The sequence below is a fragment of the Rhinolophus ferrumequinum genome, chromosome 17 (assembly GCF_004115265.2).
Source record: "Rhinolophus ferrumequinum isolate MPI-CBG mRhiFer1 chromosome 17, mRhiFer1_v1.p, whole genome shotgun sequence".
NCBI classification, from domain to species: domain Eukaryota; kingdom Metazoa; phylum Chordata; class Mammalia; order Chiroptera; family Rhinolophidae; genus Rhinolophus; species Rhinolophus ferrumequinum.
In genome coordinates, this window is record NC_046300.1 from 53173222 (window position 1) to 53186458 (window position 13237).

General features: G+C 47.8%; 1 protein-coding gene across 2 annotated transcripts in view; it reads right to left on the minus strand.

The window, feature by feature from the left end:
• FAM3D (FAM3 metabolism regulating signaling molecule D) overlaps positions 1-3709 on the minus strand; it is a 31294-nt gene extending 27585 nt beyond the window's left edge. The window contains exon 1 of one of the 2 annotated variants that reach the window (XM_033132760.1): positions 3490-3709. The gene's annotated coding sequence lies outside the window, so the exon portion shown is untranslated. The remainder of the gene's footprint in view (positions 1-3489) is intronic. The other variant, XM_033132759.1, reaches the window with a different exon arrangement.
• Positions 3710-13237: the final 9528 nt, after the last annotated feature.

The window sequence follows — 13237 nt, forward strand, 5'->3', positions numbered from 1 at the left end:
AGCTTCTTTCTGTTCTGCCATATGTGGGCAGGTAGTCATTGCAAGGTACAGATTCTCCGTGTGTCAGAGTATGAGATGGAAACTATAGAGGGAGCAACGGGGTCTGAGGGAGAGGCTCAGGAAGAAAGAGCTAAGACTGAGGTAGAGAGACATGAACAGAACAATGAAGAAGCAGAGACACGAAGACTGTCAGTGACAGATGTATGCACACACACACACACACACACACACACACACACGCGTGCGCACACCCCAGAGTCAGGGGGTTGCTAAGAGTCTGGCTTGGAACCTGGGGATGCGTTAACCCTGCCCGGCCTGTTTGTACCTTGCCCTGAGTTTTCAATCATCCCCCAAGGCCACCCTGAGCACTGACCGTCGGGGCCCAGGCCTGTGTGCGGTAGTCAAAGTAACCAGAAGCTGCCTTTCATTCTTTAAACTGTTCTTATAAACTCCCAGTATTTATAGGCAATTATTGATCATGTCACCAATACTGAGGGAGATAAATAGCGAATAAATCTATAAACAATAAGGCTGGTGGCTCCAAGAATTTGTCCCAGTGACATTTATTTCGAAAGGAAATAAGCCCATTATTTCCTCTATGCCCTGTTTTAATTTTATTTATTGGTTTTAATGGTTTTCTCCAGCTCTGACCAACGGTAGAATTATGGGGCCATGTAGGGCTGCATAGCAGGAGATGCAAGAAAACTTGAGGAGGCCCAGGATTCTCAGCGCTCTTGTCTCCCTAAGTTCCTAGGCTGTTTCCCAAAATAAGACAACAGCCAGTGCTCTGAGACTCTTCCTTATCCTAACTCACTTAATCCTGCAGCAGTTCAATGAGGAATTTGGGGAAACCGAGGCACAGAGAGGTCAGGTCTCACAGCTGGTAGGAGTCAGAGGAAGAAAGGATCTCCGAGAAACCCAGGCAGAGATGAACCCAGAGGCCCACATTTTTAACCACTTTGTTTTACTCCTCTAGACCAGCGCTCAGAAATGTTCTGTAAGGGACCAGAGAGGAAATATTTTGGACTTGGTGGGCAGTATGTTCTCAGTCACGACTATTCAACTCTGCCATTGCAGCAGGAAATCAGCCGTGACAGTGTGTAAATGAATGGATGTGGCTGTGTTCTAATAAAACTTTATTTATAAAAACAGGTGGTGGGTTGGATTTGGCTGTGGGCCGTAGTTTGTGGACCCCAACTCTGGGTGTGGCCCCTCTTAGCCTAAGGTGGATATGAGCCCTAGTGTTCCCTCTGTTGGGCTTCTGCCTGCCTGGGTTGGGTCAGCCAAGGTGGAGAAGGAAGGCTTCTGTGGGATTACAGAGAATTCCTAAAATTCTGTGCCCCTTCCTTCCTTGCCAGCCCCTGCTTGCTTCGCATGGCTCAGCTGCACACCCTCTGTCCTCAGTGGGTTTTCAGGGGTACTTCCCTCCCAGTTCACCCGACTGGATTATCACCTGAAGGTCCTTGTTCAGTGCCTGGCACTCAGGCAGCCCCCAGTAAACAGCAGCTCTAGCTAGATTTGCACCTTCAAGTTTGCAGAGGCCTCATCTGGCCTGGGAACTGCAAGTCTGTATAACATGGCGGTTAAGAGTGGAGGCTTTGGGGCCCTGTCTGCCTTCTGCCATGGGACTGTGGACACAATCCTCTCTCAGCCTCAGTTTCCTTGTCTGTACATGGCCATCACAATCCCTAATTTAGTGAAGATTAAATGTGAGGATGCACCCAAAGCACGCGGCATGGCATGTGCCCCTGACAACTGTTAATCAACCCAGTCCCTTGCTGCCTCCCTTGGCCATGCGCCCTGTGCCCTCCACCCTCCTCCCAAGGATGAGACAAAAGTGTGCTCAGAATGGGGAAGCTTTGTTCCTCCAGGCCCTGACAGAGCAGCAGGAGGAAAGAGGAGGTTGTCTGGCCAAACACGCAGCCCCTTCCCCTCCAGTGTCCTGGGGAATGCGATAATCTGAGGCTTCTGGGCCTCTTTGGATACATGAGCCGGAGAAGCCAGTTTGTGCCTCTTTGATGAGAGCCTGGCTATGAGTCACCAAAGAGGATAAATTGGATCAGGGAGGGACTGCTGGAGCATCTGGGTTCATCCCCGAGCCATGGCTGGCCCGCTGTTGGCCCCTCTGAATCACTTCAGCGGGTCAGGTATGGGGAAATTCACCTGAGACCCAGTGGGTAATTCTATTCCTTTCCATCAGAGGCATCCGGGTCTTGGCCTCTTTGATTAACCAAGATGGCAGCCTCCGCAATGAAGTCAATGTGGGCTTGGAAAGGCATAGGGAAATAAGTCTGGGTCCCAGCTTCTCTCCCACCTGGCTGGGGACTCCCAGCTCCCACCTCCAAGCCTCTGCTCTGCTCATGGAGTTTTCTCCACCAGGGCCACACCCTTGGGGGCACACCTAGGCATACCCACTCCTGCTTCTCGGAGCCTCCCTGGGCTGGTCACAGGAAGCTTCTGCCCTTCTCCTGGGGGCCTGCCCTGTGGGCCTCTAGGCTGGGCTGGGGCTGCCACTCCTCACACAGGCTGGTTGCTGCCCACCGGAAGCCAGGCCAGGATGAGACCAGCCCCTTTAATATTGGCTGGCCTGGCACGGCTTGATGTGGGCAGCCGCCAGCCAACATGGGGGGAGGGCAGATGCACTAGAGCAGACAGGCAGATGGACAGACTGAAGCAAACACTGGACAAAACCAAACTTCTCCCCATACTTGCGCTTGGCCTGGGAGTGACCACCTCACTGGCCTCACCTCCTACCCCTAGCTCCTGACCTGTCCATGTAGAACTGGCCCTCCTCCACCCCGCCTCCCTCACCCCCTTCTCTTAAATTCTGCTGTGTGTCAAATGCTTACCTCTGCCCTCCTACCCCTGCCAGCCTTCCTTGGCAAACTTCATCTCAGAGAAGTCTGTCCTGACTCCCGGGTTATCGCCTATGAGGCACATGTCAAAACTATTTGAAATGACTATCTGTGCAATTAATGTTCATTGAAGGAATCAACTGCAAAGTTACTCCTGCACCAGCTCTCTTCAGCTACAGACTTAGAATCAGCTGTATCACAGAGGCAGTGCTGCACAGTGGTGGGGAGCATACCTATTGCAGCCACACTGCCCGGACAAGTTGTTTAATCTGTCAGTGCCTTGGTTTCCCCTCTGCAAAATGGGGGTAGTAACGGTGCCTTCCTCATGGATGTGAGATGAAGATTAAATGTGCTGTTATATGAGCATATCTTTGCACTGAGCCTGAATTCAGCCTCAGAATCCTCATCACATTCCACCATTAATTGGTAAGAGTTGGCCTCTCAGATAAAATCTACCTGCCTTCCCCAGTCTGACCTCAGAAATCTCTTTGATTATGTGGTTTCCTTCCTCCTCTCCTTTCGCCTTTCTCTCTCAGGCTCTTTCCTTATTTTCCACCTTCCGCACCTCCATTTTCCCTTCTCTCAGTAACGTGGCCACAGAGGTATTGCCCTTTGCATTCTGGCAGAAACGTACCTGAGGGCTCAAGCTCCTATTTCCCTGCTTCAGTGGAGAACGCGAGAGGGTCTATGCAGCTGGTGCCTTGGATCCCTGAGCCAGCCAACCACAGCCCCGGACCAGCCTATTCAGGGAGTCCAGCCTCCCGGTGCCTCCCAAGTGGGGCCTCTAGATGCAGGAGGCCGAGAGAGAGGGACAAAGTACCTTCCTTTGGAGAGGCCTGCCGTAAACTCCCTGCCCTGGTAATCTCACCAGGAAGGAGGAAGTGAATCTAAAGACTCACTGGCAGGAAATGAGTCTGAAATCTTCCCTGGCTGAGCAGCCACCCGAGACCTGGCTAGGACCCGGCTGTGAGTGCCTCCTCCCCACAGAGCTCTCCTTGTCTTGGTAGAAGAGGTTTGGGGTGGCAATTTGAGCAACTTAGTCAGGAATGATATACCATAGTGGCTGCCTGAAAACACAAAACAGAACACAACAAAACAGCATGCCCCCAAAACAAACCATCCCCATGCTGACAACCTTCCTGGGCCCTGCGGGGTGAAGTGGGGCCTGTAGAATGAGTTAGTGAAGCTGCTGTTACCTGCTCGGAGGTGCTGGGCCAGGTGCTGGGCCAGGGAGGAACCAGGGAGAAGATGACTGGGGGTGGGGGGTGGGGCCGACACAGAAACCCAGACAGACTATGGGTGGGGGTGGGGCAGCAAAGGACGGGGTCAAAGGCGCCTGGAGATAGTGAGCCTGGGTGACTCCCTTCATCAGAAGCAAGTGAAATAGGAGGAGGAGGCCGTCTGGGGACAAGATTCTGAATTTGGTTTGGGGCACACGGAGTTAGAAGCTATAGCTGGAGAGAGAGAGGGAGGAGAAGAGGGACGGGCCAATATGGTAGAATTTCAGTGTAACGGTGCATGCAGTGTTTCCTGCCTCTTTTTCTCCTTGGGCCTCCAGGTGCATTCAGAGGGGCGCAGTGTCTCCCAGTCCCCATCCAGGCCCCCAGGCGTGTCACGTGTCATGATTCTCATTCCTGAGACCCTTTCGTCTTAGGATGAGTTCTTTCCCAGGAGGCACCGAGTTCCCCAGGGGCACCTGGGGCCTTTTTCTCTTGTTTGCCGGCAGGGTGTGCTTCTGTACTTGGTGATTTCTACCCTAACTCCTTCCAGAAGGCATGTGGGGCCTCCTTGAAAGGAATATTCAAGGACTTAAGGTCAAATAGCTGCTCAGAAAATAGAGCCGAGTTCCCAGGAACTGGTGCTTGGACGAGGCTCCTGGGGACGGAGGTGGCCTGCAGGCCTGTGTTCTGGCTGCCTACCTGGTCCCTGGGGAGGGGAAGTGGACACCCTGGGAGCACGTCCCAGGGCAGGCCATGCTTTCCTGACAGGTCCTGAGCCTGGCCTTGTATCTGCTCCCACCTCCTCTCTCCTCCTCTCCCCTGCCTCTACAGTTCTGCTCCTGGCTGGTGGCTTCTTGTCATTCAGATGTGACCTCCAGTGTTATCTCCTCAGCCCCTCCTCCACAGCGTCCCAAAGTAAACGAGCAAGTCATTGAATTAAAATCTTGGTAAGTTCTGTGAAGGAACCTATAGACAGCAAATAGCAGGAAAGCTTTCTTCATTCAGCAGGTGGTCGGGGAGCTTCTCTGAGGAGGGAACTTTGAGGTGCTCTACTGGTTTCCTGTTTGTGCTGTAAAAAACTGAGTGACTTTAAACAACACAAATGTATTACCTTACAGTTCTGTAGGTCAGAATTCTGACACAGGTCTCGCAGGGCCAAAATCCAGGCGCCAGGAGAACTGTGCTCCTCTTGGGGGCTCCAAGGGAGAATATGTGTGTGGGGACAGAGTCCCAGAGAGCAGTTTCCAGGCTCTCGACTTCACGTAGAAACGTGCTGGCTCGGGTAGAAGATGGCCATCTACTACCAGTTAGCCATTAGCCACTAATATCACTGCCGTGGCTAAGCTAGCAAGCACAGACTGCAGCTAGCAAGGTTGGTTGATTGGTTGGTAGAGAAGCAGACGGCGGATTGCACATGTGTGGATCCTGCTTCCTGTGTCTCCAACCCAGCCGCCAGCAAGACTGTAGTGGTGTGAACCCCCTATGCATGGCTCTGTTGGTGTTCCTTTTTGGCCTCGCCATATCCTGCGTTTTTATGTGGGGAGTGGGACCAGAGACCCAGTATGACAATGTTTCCTTGCCTTTTTCAGGTTCTGGAGGCTACCCACATTCCTTGGCACACGGCCCCTTCCTCCATTTTCAAAGCCAGCAGTGCTGCATCTCTATGACCTTCTTCCAGTGTCACCTCTTCTAACTCTCTTCTGCTTCCCTCTTTCACTCTTAAGGACCCTATGAATACATTGGGCCCCCCAGATGCTCCAGGACCCTCTCCCTATTTTTTTCTTTTTAAGGAGGGCACAGCTCACAGTGGCCCATGTGGGGATCGAACCATCACCCTTGGTGTTATCAGCACTAAGCTCTAACCAACTGAGCTAACCAGCCCTCCCTTCCTCTCCCTATCTTAAGGTCAGCTGTTCAGCAACCGTAATTCCATCTGCAACTTTAATTCCCTTTGCCATATAACTAATATTACACATGCACGACCTTCAGGTTTTAGGACCTGGGCATCTTTGAGGGCCGTTATTTTGTTAATTACAGGAGCAATTCTGTTTTATTTTGTTTATAGCACTCACAACAGCCTAAATGATATCTCTTGAATTTTTGTTCTCTTGTCACCTGTCTTGCTCGACTGGAAAGTGAGTTGCATGAGGCAGGGGCTTGCTGGTGTTGCTCACTAGAACAGTGCCTGGTACTCAGCAGGTGCTTAATTGTGGTTTGCTGAATGAATGAATGAATGACTGCTGGCTCATTTCTGCATTAGTCAATACAGACAACACCGGTCTGAGAGCCAGGAACTGTGACCCCCACTCTACTCTGAGCAGTGTGATCCTGGACCTTTGCTCCCCACTCATTCTCCCAGTGTTCACTCAGAGGAGCCAGCTGGGTCTCGGCATGGGTGCTGCTTCCTGTGTATGCCAGGCACTGTCCCCTGCCCTGCCAGTCTGCCGTGCAGGTGGACAACATGGGCCCATAGTAGATGCTTAATAAACTCTGACTGTAATTTTGACTATCCTAGTGAAAGGAGCCAGGACGCCTTCTCTTCTCTCTCGGATGACAACACTGAAAGAGTGGGGGTCAGTGTCAAGTCTGGTTTGGCAGGAAGTCTTGGAAGTGCAATTATTGGTGTTTGACAGTTGGTTCATTTCCCTGGGGAGTGTTGGTGCCAAAGGCTGACCCAGAGGCCAGGAGCCAGTGGGAATGGTGACCACCCTTTCCGTTACTGACAGACTCAGGGCACTGGTTCTGCCGCCAGGCAGCTGTGAGCACGCAGGGGAGTGATTGTACCTCAGGAGCTTATTTCTCTTACTTAATTATAAAAAGAATACAATCCTATTGTAGACATTTTGGAAAGTACCAAACAGTGTAAAGGAAAAGAAATCAGACAAGTATAACCTCTCCTTGGAACAATGTTAATATTTTGGCACATTTCCTCCCCTGTTTATATAATGAAACTCTTCCTGTACATCTGGTTTGTACCCTTCTCTGTTTGCTTGTCATCGTAGTGAGGCGTTTCCCACGTTGCTGAAAACTGGTAGAGGTGATCTTTTTAAAACTTCACATGATCGCATGTTACAAAAGCACCGTCTTCATTTACCCTCCTCAGCTGCTGGGCGTGTGTGTGTACGTGTGCATGGGTGTGTGTGTGCTTATAAAAACACTGCAATGACTTTTTGCAGGCCCATCTTGAGACCTTTGTACACCTTTATTTCCTGCCTTATTAAAAAAATGGTACCAATAATTCCAGCCTTTCTACTCTACAACGTTTTGAGGCAAAAAGAACATGGACATCAAGGTGCTTTCAAAACCATGGGAAAAAGAGCTGTCCAAATGGAAGGGCATATTTTGAGCACAACCTCTTCAAGCACCACGTCTTCAAGGGGTGTGTGTGTGTGTGTGTGTGTGTGTGTGTCCTAAATGGTTGGGAGATTAGATGAGTATGGGACTAGGGATAAGAGCAGTGGCAGCATTCATGAAGCATTTACTATGTGCCTGGTGCTCTGTTAAATGAGACACGTGTGTTATCTGAATTCATCCTAGTAGCAACCCTCCAAGGGAAGTAGTATTATTATGTACAAATGAGGAAACTGAGGCACAGAGCGGTTAAGTAATTTGCCTATGGTGACACAGCTAGTAAGCAGGAAGTGGAGGGGACAAACACACACACACACACACACACACACACACACACACACCCCTCTGAGAGCTGCAGAGTCAGCAAGGAGAGCTCCAGAATATTACAGCAGCACCTTCCATGGGGCTTCAGAACATTCAGTCCCCTCCAGCATTTCCTGAAAAAAGGTGCTTTTAAAAAATTGAGCTTGTTCCTGGCCAGTAGACAAACTAAAGATTATTTCCCCAGAGCTGAGGTCGTTTCTGAATTAGAATGCTTTACTCAGAGGAAAAAGCCCAGAGGAACAGAACCCATCCCTGGCATATCTGAGACAAAATGGCAGAATAGCGTTACTGTGTGTGTGCACGTGTGTGTATCTAGTGTGGGTACCTGTAAGCGTGTGAGTGTGTACTGCTTGGGTAACGATAAGCATGTTTATATGTGTGTATGCAGAGGTTCACAGATGTGTGTGTTTGCATAGGCTGTATTTGACCTTCTGGGTTCCCAAAGACAAAAGAGTTGGTTAACTAATGACATAAATGTCCACCACACCGATTTTTCTAGCTCTAATCTTTGAGAAGAACGTGGACCAGGACCTAGGCAGGGGTTTCTTTGTACAACCTTCAGCATCAAATCAGCAGCAGTTTTCACAGCAACCATGGACCCTGATCACAAAATAAGCCAGGTGTGTGCTGAAACCATAGCAGGAAGGCACAAAGCATTACTGGCACTGTCAATAAACTACCCACAATGTTCAGTTCTTCACACCCTCGTTAATTGACCAAATCCAATGTGGCCACGTGTGCCTTGTGCCTGGATCTGCTATGTAATAAAATCAGTGCTTTGGCATGGAAGACACAGCCAAGGATACAATACAAATAGAGTTAGAAATTTCTTTCACGAGCATTAATAATTCATTCCTCCATTCATTTCTGTCAGTGTTATTGCTGTTCCTTTGAACAGCAATGGAAGTCTTTCCATTGATGCCAGGACTGGAGTGGGTAGCCATGCAGAAGCTCTCGGGCTCGGAGGCCTGGTCACCAGCAGCCCGGCCAAGCTGTTTACAGTGCTAATGTGGTGTTTGGGTGGGGCCAAGATAGGGGGTTTGAATCAGGTCAGAAGTCTGACATGGTCTCAACGAGCTAAAATCAAGGTGTTGCATAGCTGCATCCTCTTCTGGAGACTCCAGGGGAGACTCTGTTTCCTTCCCCTTTCCAGTTTCTAGAGGCTGGTGGCCTCTTCTTCCATCTTCGAAGCCAGCAGTATTGCAACATTTGAGCCTTCTTCCATCGCACATACCTTTCTCTGATTCTTCTGTTTCCCTCTTCTACTTTTAAGGACCTTTGTGATTACATCACACACCACCCCTCGCCCCCATAATTCAGGATAATCTCCCTGTTTTGAGGTCAGCTGATTAGCAACTTTAATTCCATCTGTAGCCTTAAATCCCCTTTGCCATAGAACCTAACATTTATAATATTTGAAGTGGGGAAATCACTTCAAATGTTTTAAGAATTATCAAAATAATGCCTGTTCATGGCAGAGCCATATGAAATAACCATTTAAATGTCCCCTTTTGCCCACTCTCCACAATAGAACCACTTTTCACAATTTCTAAGTATCCTTCTAGAATTTTCTATGCACATACAAGGATGTATATGTGTCTGTCTTGTTCTTTTCCCCTGTCTCTTCTTCTCTCTATCTTTTGCCTGCTATCCAAGCAGCCATCTGTCAATCCACCCATCCATTCAGCTGGTATGAATTTTACTCCACAGCATGGGTATAAGATATGTCATATTTATTTTTCTAAATCAAGTTAAATCTCACTCCAAACCTCCACTTGTCTGGGTGGCGAGAACTTCAGTGTCAACCATAATTCAACTTCAGTACTAACTATAATTCTGGAGCTCCCTTTATCCTTCCTGGTTGCCAAAAATTGGGGATGGGGAGGGGCTTCGTGATGTTATGGAAACAGAATCTGGTATCTCCTTCTCTTTCTACATAGTCACAGATTTCTAAATAGTATTCTGTGAAGGATTCCAATTAAAACAATGTAAAGAAACAGATACATATAGATGGAAGACTAAGCACTGTAGCCAGTACCAACAGAGCTGTCTCTTGGAAGTGGGATTACAGCAATTTTAATTTTCTTCTTGACACAAGTCTTCTGTCCCCCCTACATTTTCTACACTTGATATTCGTTGCAATAAAGTTCATTATCAACACTCCACCTTTCCACTGGCCCTTCCTTTTAACTGAGTGCCGTGCTCCCCAGGACCACGGAGTCCTCCTTAGGTGTGGGCACAGGTTTAACAAGGCAGATAAACCCTTGCAATGTGAACTAGAGGCCACCCTGCTTTTCTAGGCTGTCGGAAGGGCTCAGAAAGGGTGGGGAGTCTAAAGGTCTGACAAGGAAGAAGCTGGCCTTTACAGCCACCTTGTAGCTTTTTAATTGGGGCTCAGAGTTATTGTCCTTTCATTATAGAGGGGAGGGCTCACCCTTCCCAGCTTTCAGGCAGCCACGCTGGCTTGAATCTGTCCTCCTGCCTCGTGAGGTCTGGCTGCTCCAGTGACTGAGGGGAAAGCAGAGGTCCAGAGAGCTATGGCATGATGTGGGTGACTCAGAGTCTCCCTCCCAGGGGCTGGGCTCTCAGTGGGTGGGCCCGTCAGGATGTGGACTGGGGGCTCTTCTCCCAGGGGCAGCCCAGGGAAGGCAGACACGGAGCACCTTTGGAAGTTTCTTCATTCTGGTTGTCTCCAGGCACCTTTGGAGCAGGAAAGGAAAGGAAGTACTCAGGTATGACCAACCCTTGTGCTATTCATCCATTCAGCTGTTCATCAACAAATGTTTAATGAATACCTTTTCTGGGCTAGACACCAGGCTGGGACCCCTGCATACATTGAAAAGCAAAATTAGGTCTGCCTCCTGACACAGCCTGGGGTGGATGCCATCAGAGCTGCTTTGATATTTGTTTCTTCCTGTCTCTTGTGAGCTGTAATTCCCATCCCTAGAATATAGTAAGAACTCAATAAAATAAAAATTTGTGTAAAGAATGAAAAATTTGTTTCCTATTCGTTGGAGGAAACAATCTAACAGCAAAGACATCTGAAAATCAAATGAAGTGGAAGAGTTTTGTTCTTGATTCTTACAGATGCTCCATCATCATGATCATTATGGTTATCTTACTGGGTGTGGACACAGCCTTATGTTCTCCATGATTTCCTGTCATGTGCACAGTCTGTTTTCACTAAGATGGCTGGGAAAAATCCAGCCTCACACATCGTTTTAGCACGCACAGCGTCCATTTGCCTGGGATCAAATCCTGGCTCCAGCACTGACCACAAATATGAACGTGCTTGGGCAAGTCACTTCCTCTCTCTGAGCCCCAGTCTCCTCCCCAGTAAACTGAGGTTGGTAAGAGAGAGGCCCTCACTGTGTCGTCATGAGGGTTCAATGAGATGTGTGGATAAAACTCACAGCATGGAGCTTGGCTCAGAGCAGAATACTTCCTTCCTATCCACCGATGTCTTTTTTTGTGAACCCCTTAACTCCACTGCTCTTCTCCTTTGCAGGAGGTCCTGATGAATGTGGAGGACTTGCTGCCTCAGGGGGTGTGGGCCCATCCCCCAGGCGGTGGAGAGAGCTGGAACCAGGACTCAGAATGGGAGCCGCAAAGGGAACGCCTAGACTGACACTGCTTTCCAAATGCCGTTTTCCTTATGTAACTGGAAGGCCCAGTGTTGGGCAGCCTGCGTCCAGATTGGGGAGAGGCTGATGTGGCAAATTGGTGTCTTACCTCAGCCTGTAGAACAAGGCTGAGCCTTGTTCTGTAGAACCCTCCCCAGCCTAGTTGACAGCCGTGACCTGGGTCAGAAAACACCCCCTCAAACCCTTTCAATTAGCAAGAGAAATCACTCCCCTCTCCTGCCTCACAACTTCATACACATTTTGACAATTGCTCTGAACTAACTGATAGTCACCTGTGTCCGTTTCCACCAGCGGTGTGCTGAAAAATGTTCACAACCAGCTCTCCAGAGAAAAAGATATGTACATCTACACATATATAAGTTGATCATATTTTACTGGTATAAAGGATGCGTATGAAACACACATTTATTATTTAAATAATAATGAAATATACAATGCTCTCTATTGTAAATTCCAGAGTCATTGACTCTCACAGAATACTTTCATTTTTGCTAACTTATTGTATTAGGCAATTTATGGTTGCAATTCAACCATGATTTGACAAAATTAGACTATGAATACACACTTGATTACTTTCCAATTCAGCGAAGAAGTCGTTCAGGTCATTGAATGAGCAAGTGTGGTTCTGTCTTGGATGTTGGTTATTTTCATTTATGTTAATAAGTAAGATGAAAGTGAAACATTGAAGACATCAAAACTTCACTTGATTGTCAGTGACATGCGTGACTTCTTCACTGAATCAGATAACAGCTCTTTTTTTTTTTGAATACTGGAAGAATATTTCCTCAGTTTTTTGTTCAATTCATAGGGGATGGCTACAGACATGAAACACTTTTATGTTTACTGCATGATTAACATTTCTCCATCAGCTTCTTAAGTCTAGACAAGCAATAAAACAATAAATCAAGCTCAGATTTGTAGTGTTTGCCAATTCCTGTAGTGTCAATTTGCATACTATGGCCGATTTCAAGTTACCATTGTGATATCACGACATATGGAGTTGGGAAGACAGGCACAGTAAGTAGCACACCGGTATCTAAAATTTCCACCACACATATACAATATGTGTATATAACTCCAAGAGCAGAGATAGTAATATAATGTAGCAAATCATTCGGGCCTGATGAGTTTTGAGTATGTATTACCTTTGTTTTTAACATAATTTATTTAATTTCTAAATTTAATTCATATGACCTTTGATAATGGCTGTGTGTAACAACTAGATCATAAGATTACTGCAAATTTAACAATTGGCTCTTGTGAGCCAGCGTGAGCTGGCTCTAGCTTTCCCTATACTGACTGACACCTTAAGCTGAGCAGGTCTTTATCCTCCTCTGGCCACAGTGCTTACTTAGCATAGTGACAGCCACACTGTCAGTCCTCTGCAAAGATATGCTAATGGGAGGGTGACTTGCATTGTCTGTCCTCCTAGTCTGTAAGCTCCTTGAAAGGAGGACAATATTATAGTCATCTTTGAATCATCAGTCCCCCCAACAGATCCTGGCACATAGTAGGTGCTCAGCAAATTGATGAATGACCAAGTTTACACCCTAGGGAGTACCTGAAATGCTTTGTCTGGGAGCAGAAATGACCCACAACCACCCCAAGTCGTGCACTACAGAGCGTGAGTGTTGATGAATCTCTGGTTACTATTTCCTGGGATTAGCTCATGTTACTGCCTGTGTTTGTTGTCTATTGTTTTATAATAAATTATCACACACTCAATGAACAACACATAGTTATCATCACCAAGTTTCTCTGTGTTAGGTTTCTGGACATTTTAATTGGGTCTTCTGTTCAGTATCTCACAAGGCTGCAATCAAGGTGAGACTTGGGCTGCATT